Raw genomic sequence first — 10766 nt, forward strand, 5'->3', positions numbered from 1 at the left:
CTTCTATCATAGAGAAAAGCTCTGCCCAGGGGTTAGCCCATCCACTTGTCCAAAGGATCCTGTTTCCTTCCATCTACTTTATCCTTTCAGTTATTCTATTGCTCTCCTGTTTCAGTTGCATCTTTCTAAATTTTCAACCTTTTTCATCTTGTGGCACACATAAACTAATTACTAAAATTCTACAGCACACCAAAGAATTTATTTTTTGTCATTGTGACAAAAAAAATAGGTATAATTTTGATTCATAAATACCAAACGCCTATTGTTCTGTTGGCTATTATCATTTTTTAATTTGGCAATCTAAGGGAAAAGAGGTCAGTGCCCTAACTAAATAGTCAGGTATTGTGTGTTTTGAACATTTTTATGGCACACCAGTGTGCTATCGGTGATTGTCATGTGACTTTTGGTGCCTCCTGCAGGTGGAGTACACCTGCCATTCCATCACCAGTCTATTTATCTGATATGGACCACGTTGGAGGAGAAGCTTTGAGAGGCATGCCAAGCTGCCCTCAGCAACCTTCCCCTTCCCCTAGGCCACAATAACTGCAAATTGCAGGCTGGAGCTACTCCTTCAGCCTGGGTTTTGAAGTGAGGAGTTATAAGGAGCAGACGTGTAGCTGGTCCCGAGCTGCCAATGAACAACAACAACAAAACGTTGCTGTTTGACAAGTCTTGAGAGTTGTCAGTTGATCATTACTGCAGCCTTAGCAAACTCCGACTTTCCAAACAGGTTTTTGTCCCCATCATTGTACGGAAAAACTTGTGAACACCACTTGCGTGCTACCGAATCCAGTGCCCAATTATTGGCCGCCACCTTACTGAGCCGTTGATTATGCCATCCTAGGTAAAACACTTTCCTGTCTTGGTATTGGAAAACACACTTTCTCTGTTTTCTTACTACTTCTCTAGCCCCTCTGTTCATCGGCTTTCCTGGTTCCTTCTCTTCTTCTTGAGATCTGAGTGTAGAAATCCTAGAACATGTCTCTTCCCGACCATTTTCTCCCTAGATAACCTCATCTGTGTCTGGAATTCCAAAACTAATGTCTCCAGCCCCTATTTTCCCCCTGAACTCAATGCTTGAGTAAGCAATTTCTTACTCAGCATCTCCACTTGCATGTCCAAAACAGTGCGCTTCATCACCTCCAACCAGACTCTGCCCCATTTCAGCAACTGCCACCACCACCACCTCATACTGGGTTGCTCAGGCCAAAAGAGACTTGATATCATCTTTATTCTTCTCTTTCTCTCCCACCCCACATTCAATGCTTCCGAGCTCCAGCACCTACATCACTGTCACCCTGGTCTCATCCGAGAGCATCTCTTGCCTGTACTACTGCAGTTGTCCATTCTGGTCCCTCCTATCTCTACTTCTGCCACCTGGCACTACTGCCGCACACTAAGCAGCCAAAATAGTTAATTGTTTTTTAAGGTAAATTAGATCCCATGAGTGCCCTTGCTCAAAACCCTATAACAATTTCCCATAATTCTTCAAAGAAAAGCCAAAGCCCTATTCATGGATAATAAGGCCCTACAAGTTCTAGCCCCTGGCTGTCTTTCCAACTTCATCTTCTGTCACTTTCCCCCTTGATCATCCACTCAGAACAAACCCATCTTCTTGATATTCCTGAAACCCACTGCACTTTCCCCTCTAGGGCCTTCACACTTGCTGTCACCTCTGCCTAGAACACAGTCTTTCCCAGGACGTCCTCAAACTGGTTTCCTCACTTAGTTTTTGCTCAAATGTCCTCTGTTCTTAACATCCTACTGAATTAGCCTCCCACTCTCCATTATATCTTATTCCCCCATCTATGTCCTTTCTAGCACTTAGCACTAATAAGAGACAGTATAGTTTAGTAGTTAAGAGCAGGCTCCCTGGCTTTGGCAACTAACCTCTCTGTGCATCAATGTTCCCATCTGTAAAATGGAGATCGGAGTAACAGCACTTATCCTATAAAGCTCTAACGATGCTTAAATGAGTTAGTGCCTGTAAAATAGCAAGTGAAAACCGTGGTAGGATGCAGTGGTTACTGGCTGTGTTTACCTGACATGGCATCCTCTAAGTGTGCGTTCCTATTTTCCCCATAGAGTGGGGACTTTTTATGTCCAGCTCACTGCTGTGTCCCAGCCCGAGAAGGGGCAGAAACTGCTGATGGAACTGCCTCTGCAAACTTGTCTTAAGAGCCTGTACTTCACCCTGTGCACTGCTTTCTTAAAAATCATATTTAAATGGGATTTTATTTAGTCTGCCTCGCCCTCCCTCATCATTCTTACTTTATGATTATTTTGAATTGATCTTTAATTACTAAGTTTTCCTTTGAAATGCCCTCCCTCTTTTAGTATTAAGTAGATAAAATCAGAAAAACTGATAAAGATTCCTGACTTGAAAATAATCATTCTCTAATTTATGTGTATATGAAAGTTTCAGTCTTCGCCTATTGGATTTACATAAAATCGATTATATCACCATTTGGGTTAATATTGTGTAAACTGGCTGGGGTCACTGAAAGTAAATGTCATATTTAAATGATCATTCATGAGCTCCTGAATCCCAACTACAACCGAATCTATATAGTTATGCACTGCTTAATGTCATAAAATGCATCATTAGGCAATTTTGTCATTGTGCAAACATTATAGAGTGTCCTTACACTAACCTAGACGGTGCAGCCTACTGTACACCTAGGCTACTGGTACAGCCGATGGTACAGCCGATTGCTCCTGGGCTAGAAATCTGTACAGCATGTTACTGTACAAAACAACATGAGATTAAATGAAGCACAAGAGAAAATGATACAAATAAGAGACCCGGTAAACACATGATGTATGAGGTTGCTGCTGGCGTAACACAGCATACAGTCTTACAGCAAACTATTTTTTTTTATAAGTAGAAAGAGTACACTCTAAAATAACAACAAAAAGTATAATATAGTAATTACATAAACCAGTAATGCAGTTGTTTATTATCATTATCAACTTTTATGTACTCCCCATAATTGTATGTGCTATCCTTTTATACAACGGGTGGTGCAGTGGCCTTGTTTTCCCCAGCATCACCACAAGCACGTGAGTAATGTGTTGCACCTAGACATTACAATGGCTATGTCGTCATCAGATGATAGGAATTTTTCAGCTCCATTATAATCTCATGGGACCATCATCATATATACCATCCATCGTTGACCAAAATATCATTATGTAGCACATGTAATGAACAATAATTCCTTATACAGCATTTGGGGCACACAAAAGCAATCTTTGCAAAACATTGATTGGGTTTGTAGTACCTCTAAAAGATAAGAAGAGGCCCTCGTCATCATACACAATTCACAGAGAGGAGAACGGTCCTGCCCTGGGTCATTTGGAGCAGAGTACAGTGAAGAGCTATTTATCACCATTGGCCTCACATGGAAGCTCCCCAAAGACCGGGGCCACAGAGAAGCTTACAGCGCGCTGTGAATCACACCCAGTGCTCTGCAGCTGGGACCGCTCTCCTCTTTCGTGGAGCCATAGAAGCAGAAGCTGTTAAATTCTGAAGGACCTCAGAAATCACTCTGGCTGCAGCCGCTTTTCCCGAAGAGGAACCTGAGTGTATTAGCCGAGGTTGTGCTAGCTGTTTGAATGGGTAAACTCCCTCACAGTGGGAATGCAGGGACCCAAGCTTCTTTCATCCATGGCTCCACCACCTTCTGGCTTCTAAGGCTGCTGAGGAAGAGGAGAGAGCAAGGAGGTCATGGGTGAGAGGTTCCTACCAGCCAGGCCTGGAAGTAGCACCTATAGCTTCCACCCACATTGCATTGGCCAACATTCAGTCCTTTGATCACCCTAGGTTCACAGAGGCTGGAAAATGCAGTTTAGCTGTTACCCCAAAAGAAGGGGACACGTGGCTGGTAAACAGCTGGTGCCAGACACACCAAGCACCTCACGTAACTTTCCTGAGCCCAACCACCCGCCCTCAAGCAGCTGAGGCTGCACCTGGGACCTGTTTCTGAATGCGAAGATCTACTGACCATCCCCGCCTTTCTCTCCTCTTACCGCTGTGTACTGGCTTCATGATACACGTTTTCTACTGTCCCTAAGTTCATGTTGTCCTTGACTTTACTCCCTGGGCTATGAAAAACAACAATAAGGAAACAGAAACGTTAGCTGTCAGTTTTCCAGGTGAAAGAGCACCTGAGAGGAGAGATCATTAGTAATAGAAAAGAGAGTTGTCCTGTTGCAACTGTCTGGCATCCTACCCCCAGCTGTAATGAACTGCTGGGGTGTTTCTCCCACAGTCCCAGGTAATCGAATATTGAAAGGACCTCAGAAATAGCTAAAACAGAGGGAAGAAGCTGCCACTCTTATTGACCCATCATGGAACCTTAAGCCACACCCCTGGGTCTCTCAACTAAACAAGTGAGAACAATGCTGCACACCAGATTGTCACACAAATGAAATGTGCTACTGTAGACAAAAATCAATGCTAGTCGGCTTTGACCCTGAATCAAGCTCAAGTTTATACTGTAGAATGTTCTGTGCCCCTGACCAGGTGAGACTAATTTGGTGCCTAGATAAGGGCCCAGATCTGTTCAATGACCCAAGTGCTGTATGTAGGAAGCCACTGTCACCTGGAAAGATTCAGGAGTGCCTGCTGGGACTGAGAGCAAAGGCCAGGCCTAAAGCTGCTGTCACACACTTGTTTGTTATTCCAGAGCCAGCAGCATACCTGGGTCCCCCCACCACAGCTCCTCCCTCCCTCTGTTCAACAAACTCAAAGCCAGGAGCCCCCCCGCCCACCACCACCACCAAGCATCTCAAGCCTCATCATGAAACGCACCCAATCACAGATAAATTCTCATTTGCACTTCCATTTTCTTGCTATGTGACTTTGGACATTTAATAAATGGTAGCTATTATTTTTATTATTGAGTTCATTATTATTTACAGGGCACACTGATGTTCCCTCCCTCTGAGGGTCTTCACTGCCTCTGAGATGTATTGTTCCCTGGTGGGGGGGGGGGGGTGAGTGTATCCACACACGGTGCTCCTGAGCCTCGGATCCAGCTGGATGTACAGCAAACTCTCCTGGTCCCTGAGGCATGGAAAGATAACTTAAAACCATGATGAGATCTCTCTCCTGGTAGAGGTCTCCAGTGTCCCGATGAGGGGTGAGATCCTGGGCCTGGAGAAAGAGGATAAGATTGTCGGCTCTGGCACTGGGATTTATGAGGTTCCAAGGGGTGAGGAGGAAGAGAAGACATGGAGCTCAGGCCCAGGAGCCTGGTGCTGTCCGCGCTCACGGTGCTGAGACCTGCAGGGATGCTTCTGCACAGCCCCTGCACCGCAGGTCCAAGAGGCAGGGTGATGGCAGCCTAGTCCAAGGCTCTGCACTCTTCATGCCTGATCGCTTGCCCCATCCTTGACCCAGTCAATGACGTGAGCTCTGCCCTGTGTTCCCAAGATCCTTACCATTCATTCCCACCCAGAGAAGAGGTCATTGTTTTTGCTTCCAGATTCCCTTAGCATTTGTACACACCCTATTACTATGAGGAAACATTATACTGTAACTGTCCATTTCCTTGTCTGCCCGCACCAGGGTCAGATAGCAGGTCTTACTCCACCCCTGTAGTGAGCAGGTATTCAACAAATGTTTGTGGACTAGCAACTGGCCTCTTTTGCCAGATACTTAAGCTCCTGACCCCTGACTCTTACTGGACACTGGATCCCATCTCTTTGCTACCTGACTTCCAGACACACCCATGGCCAGCCTTTTCCTGGACCAGCCTTAGCACAGAACGCCATTCTAGAACTTGCTGTGCTCTTGAACTCTGAGAGTGCCTTCTCTAGTCCTACATGGCCCCCACCTCCACATCCGAGTGCTGCCATGCAGGCTCACCCTCCCCAAGTCCCAGTTCACACAGGGACCCGATGGACAGGCACAGGGCTTGGAAGGAAGAGGGCAGGGGTTTACCCTGGCTGGGTGCCTCAGTTGGTTGGAGCACTGTCCTATACACTACAGGTTATGGGTTTGATTCCCAGTAGGGCACATACCAAGGTTGCAGGTTTGATCCTGGGTCAGGGAGCATACAGGAGGCAACTGATCGATGTTTCATATTGATGTTTCTCTCTCTCTTGCTCTTCTGTGCTCTCTCTCAAAAAATAAATAAATAAATAAATAAATAAATAAATAAATAAATAAAAATGAAAAAACATAACCTATGGTGAAGATTTTAAAAAAAATGAGGGCAGGGGTCCACCCCAAGTTCCCCAGATCAGGAACAATGCCATCTATCCATCTATCATAAATCGCCTACCATCCTCACTCCTCAGCTTGTTCAACTGCCCATGGATGAAATGATGCCAAACTCAGAGCCGAACTCAGGAATGAAAGTGAAGGGGGGAGGCACTTGAAAACCCATGTTTGTTCAGTCAGTTCTGCCCTTGACATGGCAGAAAGCCGGCAAGCACGTAGACGGTTCGCCTACACCAGTGTTTGGATAAGGCTGGCTCCACGTGCCCCCTCCACCCCGATGATACCTCTGTCCAGGGACAGTGGGCAGTGCACCTCTGACACTGGCATTCCTCAGATCGCAGGAATGCCCACAGTGGGCTATGCAGGGAGCAAGGGAAGGTGGAGGTTTTTCTTCAGCACTGTCAAATAAGTGGATCAGCAAAATAGGAAGTGGCAGGGAGCAGAGACTGTCTGTGTTATTCCAAGCTTGTGATCGCATCTCACATGCTCTGCTGAGCTGGTGAACAAAGCAGCCCTCAGAAAACTGGTGCTCAGCGTCGGCCGCCCCAGCTCTGCTCCCCTTGCTCACCAGTGAACTTGACCTCCCAGAGGGGGTCCATCACGGGCTTCAGTGTCCTTGGGACTCCTGCTGCACATCTGTTGAGTTCAATATTTACTGAACACTTACTAAGACCAAGCATCCTGACCCTGATCCCTTTGATAGTCATGAAAAAGGAAGACTCACCCTCCCTGAGCTCAATGACCTCTCAGTCAGGAGCCATAGTTGAGAGTCCTCTTACCCCACACTTCCAGGAGGTCACTCTCCTGCTCAAGAACTTGCAATAGCTCCCTATCACTTTGGTATCAAGAACAAACTCCTCTGCCTGATTTTCAAGCACCCACCCCCAACCTGGGCCCACCTTATCTTGCTAACTGTAGCCTAAACTCACCACCCCTGCAGGTACCATGTTGTCATTGTGCCAGGCTCTTCCTGTCTTCATTAGGCATGCTGTAACTTCTTCCCTGAACCCTTGAAGACCTGGCTCAAATGCCATGAGCCCTGTGTGATTTCTGTGGCTTCCACTGAGAGTGGGCCACAATCCTGCACTGCGTTCTTCTCTAATTGCTTTGAGCAGTCTCTCTCCCTCTCTCTCTCACTAGATTATAAGGTCCTGAAGGGCAGAGACTATTCAATTAAGCTCAATTCAACAAATATTTATTGAACACCTACCATTATCCCCTGACTGTGTTTGTTGATGTGTTGACTGACAGGCTGGTCCAGGCTCCAGGCTCCTCCAGGCAGAAGGGCAGCTTTTATGATAGAGAATTTAAGCTACAACCTTATGCAAATCTCAGCACCGTGCCCTTCTCTTAATGCCCTCAGGGCATCCCTGAAATTCAATGAAAGTACAACCTAGTCTCAGAGCCACCTTGAGAAATAGGAAACCATTTCTTCTCCCCATAAGGCCGAGCATCCTGAGGGGTCCACCTGGCACCACAGGAACAGGTGTGGTAATGTCACCTGGCTCGTGGGGACCTCGTTCCCACAGGAGTTTCCAGTTTGAAGCCCAGGGTCTGTGTCTCCTCTGGGCCGGAGGATGAGGCCCTGACAGGGGCATAGTATTCTCCACGGAGACCGCCTCATCCTCTCCCACTGCCTTGAAGCTGCTGCAGACCCACCCATTTCCCAGGACAGATGCCTCCTGTGTGTTGGTTCCCTGCTTTTCTCAACACCCTACCCCCAACCCTTCCCTCCAGAGGGAGAGGGAGGCGGCTGGAATCCAGCTGCTCACTTTTTTGTGTGTTGGCCTATTGCCATCTAGTGGTCGCGTGGCATAAACCACACTCCCCTCTAACCCCATGAAAGCCTTTTTCCCTTCCTTGAAAGAGGAAAGGAAAGAGCTCTGGTTTTCAAGCCCAGGGTCCTAAAAACTGCAAAGACCACCAGGGGCTCCAGTATTCTCAGGAAATTACCTGAACACCTGCCAGAGACATTGGGATCGGGGCCCTCCCTGGGGTGATAGGCTGGGCAGAAGGCTTTCTCCAAGGGAACTGAGGAATCCCCAAGACAGGGAGTGGGCAGTAGGGAGAGAGGAAGGAGGAGGCAGAGGCAGAGGAAGAGGGAAGGGGAGTGATGAGTGTTCGCAGACCCAGGAAAGCCAGGGTGAGATGCATAAATGCCAGGCCAGTGGGGGAGGGCTGCCAGAGACGCCCCAGCCCCATCGCAGTTGGATGACCTGTGGGATCTGAAAAGAGGAATATGAACCGTTCATGGGTCTGTGGCTTGGAAGACAGCAAGGATGCCCCGGGACTGCCTCTCCGCCCTCGCCCGGCACCTGGGTGAGCTCCTACTTCTCCAACTGCACCTTCCTGGCTCCACAGAGACACTGGTCGCCTGAGGGCTGACCTGCTCCTGGAGGTGGCACATCCTTTTCTTACTGACATCCCTGCATCCCTGACTCCACCTCCCATGTTGCTGTCACCAAAGTGGCTCTCGGCGAACAAAACCTCCACCTGGGCTGAGAGCAGGGTGGACCGGACCCCTGGCAGCCCCTCACCCCACCCCCAGCCCCCTACAGCTCCCTTCTCCTCATGCTGCTGCTCTAAACTCTCCTCTCCCCACCCCTGCCTTCAAGCGTCCTTGCTCCATTTGGAAGAAATATCTTCCTGCTGGAGGAAATGAAAATAAAGGTTCAAGCAGCCAGGGTGGTCCTCTTGCCTCTCCCCCTGGGGAAGGCTGCCAGTCCCCACGCCCTGCCGGGAGGCCCCTGCCTTCAGTGAGAGCCGAGGTGATGAGGAGGGCTATTAAGCAAATTCATTATTGACTATTTCACATTAGATTCCATTTTTTTCCCCTTTGATGCCAACACAACTAATAAAAATGCACTTTATCTTCTTGGATTTATGGGCTCGTAAAGCTGCTTTCATGTACCTCGGGGAATTGGGATTAAAGGAGAATTAAACATCTCAGTGAAAGCCGCTCAGGTAGGGGGGAGGGGAGCAGCAGGGTGGGTGGGGGATGGCGGGCAGAAGAAGAGGAATGATTCAAGGACAAGAAATAAACTGAAGTAAAAACCTGGCAAAAATATGGCTTTAATATATTGTAAAAGAATAAAAACCTCATAAAAAGTTATCACCAGACATGAGGAGTTCGTAATGCCGCCCATTGTGGATTCTGGGAGGAACTTTGTGGGAGATGAGAGTCATTAAGTAAAAGTGAGCGAGGACCGACAGGGAGAGGCAGGGAGAGGCAGGGAGAGGCAGAGAGAGGCAGAGAGAGGCAGGGAGAGGCAGAGAGAGGCAGGGAGAGGCAGGGAGAAGCAGGGAGAGGCAGAGAGAGGCAGGGAGAGGCAGGGAGAGGCAGGGAGAGGCAGGAAGGAGAGGAGGCGGCTAGGAGCTGCGCACAGAGGCGGCCGAGAGGCTGCCAGCGCAGAAGCTGGGGCACTGCCACCCTCAGTCTCATGACAACGGAAAGTCCTCCCACAGGTGTCAGTGGGAGATGCCTGGACCCTGTGTCTGGGGAGGGAACTAGTCCTGGCTCTAGCCAACCATCCATGAGACTCCGATGGATCACTTAATCTCTGTTTATCTTCTTCTCCATTAACCAGGGACACACCCCCAGGCAGCTTCTTCCCAAAGTCATGGCAACAAACATGGAAGGCAAAGAGGATGCCTATTTGAAGGCCAGTTTGGCTGAAGATAGTGAGAAGGAGCGGGGTAAGAATGAGGCCAACTCCTGCAGGGCCTTCTGGGTCATGATCAAGACTTTTTATTCTGCAGCGAAGGGAAGCTGTTGCGGTGTTTTAAGCAGTGGCTGTGAGGTGCTGTAGAGCAAACGCAGAAATGGGAAGGCCTCTTGGAAGGCTTTTGCCGCACCTCCTGGTGAGCGGTCGTGGACTAGAGTGATGGTGTTGGAGATGGAATATCATTTTGGAGAGTGAATCCCCATGCTTTGGGACCACTTTGGATGAGATATTCCCACTGTCTTACAAAGTGAACGTATAATAAAGAAGGTCCAACAACCTTTATTTCCCTGATACACATCAATGTGTGTAGACACCCATAACAATTCTTCCTAATGACCCCCCGTATTCATCGTGTAGGGTTTTATGTTCCTTTTCTTGTGCCAAAGAATTATTAGTGAGCCAAAGTGCCCTGATAACTAATAGGTACATTTCCCCTTTCTGTTGATTCCAGCTTCGTTCTAAGTAGCTTCGGAATTCCTGGGCTCACTTCCTTGCATTTGAATCCTGCTTTAATCACAGTCCCTGAAAGTGCTGTTGCAGGAGATGGAAGCAGTGCTGCTGGGGGAGTCGGAGGGGAGAGGTCAGGAGCCAGGCCTGGGACAGGACGCTGCTGCTTTGAAGAGGGACTCCGAAAGAAAGAGGATGGATTGATTCCGAAAAGAGACTGGGCTCCTGGAACTAGCTCAGTCCCTGAGAACCTGTGAGATTTGAGACAAGTGGCATCCCCACCTCTTAGAGCCAAGCAGATCCCCATTCTTCTGGGGCTTTCATTCATCCAGCACCATTATCGAGGACCTACTATGTGCCAG

The sequence above is a fragment of the Cnephaeus nilssonii genome (assembly GCF_951640355.1).
Source record: "Cnephaeus nilssonii genome assembly, chromosome: 5".
In the NCBI taxonomy this organism is placed as follows: Eukaryota; Metazoa; Chordata; class Mammalia; order Chiroptera; family Vespertilionidae; genus Cnephaeus; species Cnephaeus nilssonii.